The following is a 5000-nucleotide window of genomic DNA, read 5'->3' as shown; positions in this document are numbered from 1 at the left end:
GGATGGGTGTGTCGAAAGGTAAAATGCACGGTATGTGTTCCTTTCTCCTGTATATATAATCTATACCTTTCATTTGCCTTGAAATTTCTAACTTTCATGTAATTAATCATTGCTATGGACCTGTTTTGTAATTAACGTTGATTACTCTTCCAGTCGTACATCTCCCTCTAATGGTTGTAATGTCTCTCTGTTTGCTATGATAATGTCTTGTTATGGAACAATTTTGTACTTATATTTCAAAGCAACAATCAACCACACAACAAAATTGAGTATCATTAATCCAGCTAACAAGAAAAAGAAGTACTCCAGGTGTCCTTTGTTTGGATCCGCGCTTGGATACCAATCATCTTTGCTCGCTTTCTGCACGATAAAAACAAGACTGGCCAAATAGTTTCCAAGGCAACTAGTAACAAGGAACATTCCCATAACAAGTCCCTTTAAACATCTTGGAGCTTGAGAGTATGCAAACTCCAGACCTTTTAAAATGACAAACACAAAGACTGAAAATTAATTAAAAAAACACTTAAACCAAGGAGTCGTATAATAATAATTATTATTATTATTAAGTTTCAAGATCATGTTCTGGCGTTGCCATTGCCCTTTTTTCTTCTGTTTGGTGTGTCATAACAAATGACCAAAGGCTAACAGAATTATCTCTTCACATTTCCAACACTTTACTCAATATCCTTGCAGTTCCCAACAAGGCAGTTTTTTGCATTACTCATCATTATTATTATTATTATTATTTATTATTTTATTATATGGAGGAAAGTGTTTTACTGGGAACTAAACCACTCACAGATTCCATACGCCACTTCATCCGGGACCCGAGTGGCGTATTTTCCGTATGTCACCTTTGTGAGTGTCATATCGTTCAATGACGTCACGATTCCCACCTTTTTTTATAAGCCCAGCCGTATTTGTAGAACTTGACTACTTTGAAACACAATAAAATCGGAAATATTCAATATTTAGTCTCCACATAATAAAAAGAATATTACACGTTGGCTCGAAGATATGAATTTTATGTCCTGGTGGCCAGAACAGTATCTCACGAGTGAGCAAATTGAACGAGTGAGATATTGTTCTTGCCACTCGAACATAAAATTCATATCTTCTCGCCACTGTGTAATATCCTCTATTTATTTATTATTATTATAATTTATTATTCTTATTTATTATTATTTATTATTATTATTATTATTATGAATCTATTTATTATTATTTATTATTATTATTATTATTATTATTAAATATCAGAATTGTATAGATATCTTGTTTTTCCAGTTCAATTATTGGTCCACGATCTTTGCATTTTCATGGGCTTATGGGCTGGTGCGACAAGAGTTGATGATGATCTTTGCATTTAGGCCAATAATTAATCTGAAAAAATATGTGAACAGTCATTTTGCTACATTTTGGCACTCTTGAACTAATAGTAAGAGGTGTACCTGTGATAACTGCTAGGACCTCACTGATGCCAATCAACATAAACTGAGGAATTTGCCAGAACACATTTAAATTTGAAGCATTCCGGGTAACATTAAAAACCATCTGGTTCTTAAAGGGCCTGTTTCCCTTCGCTTTATTTCAACTACACCAGCCACTGCCACTGAAGCTGCTGCCAACAGCATACCAAAACCAATCCTGCGTAGAGGAGTAAACCTGATCCCAAAGTAACGAAGAAGAGGATACACTACATGATCCATTATAGAGTGAACATGAGAACAGCAATAGTGTCAAAAATAGACAGAGATGCAGCTGGAACAGTGAAGGAGGTCGATATTTTAAGTCTCATGTATGAAGCTTGAATCAGGAAAGTTGTCTGCATCTAACAAAAAACAATAAATTCAATATAATCACAATTAATTTTCTCAACATAGATCTCATGTTCCAGCATGTAGCAAATGATGATTGAAGCAATGTAACATGTCGGTCAAGTAACAAAATATCAGTGTTTAAAAGGAAGAAACTACCGCAATGCATCCTAAAAATACCTGAAAGTTAGAAAAAGCCCTTAAAATTTTAAAATTAACCAAACATTTTGTGGGTGCCACCCTTCTTCTGTTCAGTAGTTTTAAAAAGCAACTGACGGTGTTACCGAACCTTTAGAGTTAAAGCATCTGGTCCTGTTGCTGCCGCTAAAGAAGTGCTTATAACTGCAATGATCATTTCAAGCTTAAATGAAATGTGATGCTGCGTCGGTGGGGAAGTAGTATACAAAAATTTGCTTTTATCAACGGAGTTGATAATGTAAATTGGCCACCATACAGAGATTCTAAAAGCTGGCGTTTCGAGCGTTAGCCCTTCGTCAGAGCGAATCGAGGGATTATGGGTTACGTGTAGTTTTTCTAGTAGAGTAGGAGCTACGCTATTGGTGGTAACATGGCAACATGAAAAATAGGAATATATTAGTTAAATGAAAAGCGTTCGTTAATACCGTGAGGATTAAGGGTGCCGATTTGAAAGATGAATTTTTGTTCCAGATTCTTGCGGCTTTCCGTCGTACCTAGATGTAGGGAAAGGCCGCAGATAGCCATGTGGTTTTTGGAGTGGTTAGGCAGATTAAAATGGCGAGCGACTGGCTTAGATGCATCCCTGTCATTCTTCTCAACATCGCGAAGGTGTTCGCGGAATCGGTCACCTAGTCGTCTACCTGTCTCACCGATGTATAATTTATTGCATAACGTACAGGTTATGCAATAAATGACATTTGCGGAGGTACATGTGAAACGATCGGTGATCTTAACAGATCGCTTAGGTCCCGATATCTTGCTAGTGTTGACAATGAAAGGACAAGTTTTGCATCGTGAGCGGGCGCATTTGAAAGTGCCGGGTTGCTCGTTAGTTTTGAGCGTGCTTCTAACTAAAAAGTTGCCTACGTTTTTGTCGCGTTTGAATGAAATAAGTGGAGGTTGCGAAAAGATTCTACCAGTCTCGGGATCATTTTGGAGTAATTTAAAATTACTAAGAATGATGCTTTTGACTGCGTGATTATGAGGATGGAAAGTGAGGGTGAATGGAATTCTGTCATTCTTATCTTTTTGTAACGTTTGTAGTGATGACTGACGATCAAACTGTTGGGCGCGATGATGGCCCGCTTTGACCACAGAGACAGGATAGCCACGTTTTTCGAAGAACTGGCACATCTCCTCTGATTTGCTGGAAAAATCGGAGTCATCGCTACATAGACGTCGAAGTCTAAGAAATTGAGAATAAGGAATGGAATTCTTGACATGTGATGGATGTGACGATGAATACAACAAATAACTGTGTGAATCAGTAGGTTTGTAGTGCACACTAGTACATAGCAAGTTGCCTCATCATTGCACCCTCGTTAACTCACAAACTCAAGTTCCAATCCAAATCAAGAGTTTTTCATTGACATGCAACACTGTCACAAAACAGGTTAACCGGGTCTCATGCAATGTGGTTGGCTGATTTAGATGTCCATTTGGCACTTTATTCTATTAAGTACCTCAATTGTCATTATTTCATTTTAGACTAATTATCATGTTTATCATTTGTTGGAAAATACTTAATAAGCAAATACCTACAGACTGCTCAGAGTTAACAATCTCTATACAGTACAGTCAGAAGACATAGTGCATTGTAATGTAACCTGTGTTGCAAGTAGATAGAGGTGACAGCTCTCATACCTGAAAATAAATGGTCCAATATACTATGAACAGTATAAACACTGGAATGACTCTCAATAGTGATTTAACATCCTCAACTTGACCATCAGTATACTTTCCTCCAAAACGACTTTTTGCATTGTCCAGCCACATTTTTGCATCTGGGGAATCACGATTTTTTATGGCGTTATAAATGATCTTTCCAGTTTCAGACAATTGGCTACCCCCTGGTGGTTTTACAAGGTACTTGTTGCGACCAGTAACAAAGACAATCATAGCAAGAAACATTGTTCCAGCAGTAATTGCATAACCTGCAAACAAATTATTCTCCTGTACCTTAACAACAAGGGTAAAAGCGATCAATGAGCCAACATTAATAAACCAGTAAAACCAGTTGAAAAATGTCTGGACAGCTCTTGGCCCATCCTGTTCAATCTGGTCGGCCCCAAAGGGTGACACATTGGCTTTAATTCCTCCAGTACCAAATGCAATCAACAGTAAAGCACACACAAAGAAAGCAAGTCTTGGCTGTTTCTGAGAATCAGACCAAGACAGTTTTTTGTGATTAATGTCAATGTTTAAAGGTACTGCAGCAAGTATGATTGTTCCAGCCACATACAACAGTGAACTACCAAAGATGGTATTGTAACGACCCAGGTAAGCATCAGCCAGCCATCCACCAAACAATGGAGTGAGGTAGCAAGTTCCTGAAGTAATAATATTATTATTAGTGGCAGTAGTTAGTTTGTCTTCTAAAAGAAACGTTGTTTGCCATTTACCAAAAATTCCCAAAAATTTTGATTGTAATGTAAATTTAATATATATTTTCAGGGCTTTCAATAACTCTTGAAGTAGATGCCTGGGCTAATCAACGTTTATAAGCGACGGCCACTCTTGTCTTTTACAAAGGTTTGAGTGAAAATCAAGGCAGAGTAGCCAGTGCTGAGAGGCAAATTTCTGACTAAACAGAAACAGACAGCGGTACACCGCCAGTGACTGGCTTCTAATGAAACCGCTGTATTTTGGTTTATCCAACTCAAAAATGTCAAAAATGTTTTGAAAGTCTGCAATGTGTGTCTGTGTGTCACCTGCTTTGTCTTGGTTTCTATGTCTTCTCTAATCTCTCTCAGTACATTTTAAAGAACTTTTGAAATGGAGCAACTTGATCTCAATGGAATTTTCAATTACGGATTTTGTGCACACACCATTTTGGCAAAATAGGGAGTTATCCATTTCTGCTTGTAAAATAAAATGATGACAAAAAAAAACAGAGTTTAACCCAAATGCCAAAAAATATTAACAAACCTTGGAACAGATAATTCGTAACTGAAGGCCAGGGTGAATCAAGTTTTAACTCACTGC

The 5000-nt window shown here is 37.3% G+C and overlaps 1 pseudogene; it reads right to left on the bottom strand.

Annotated features, from left to right (window-relative positions):
• Positions 1-5000, bottom strand: part of LOC138018813 (solute carrier family 15 member 4-like) — a 6455-nt pseudogene that overhangs the window by 2 nt on the left and 1453 nt on the right.

Source organism: Montipora capricornis, chromosome 10, assembly GCF_036669925.1.
Source record: "Montipora capricornis isolate CH-2021 chromosome 10, ASM3666992v2, whole genome shotgun sequence".
NCBI lineage: Eukaryota > Metazoa > Cnidaria > Anthozoa > Scleractinia > Acroporidae > Montipora > Montipora capricornis.
Note: the sequence above shows the minus strand (reverse complement) of the source record. Positions and strands in the feature narration are given on the sequence as shown.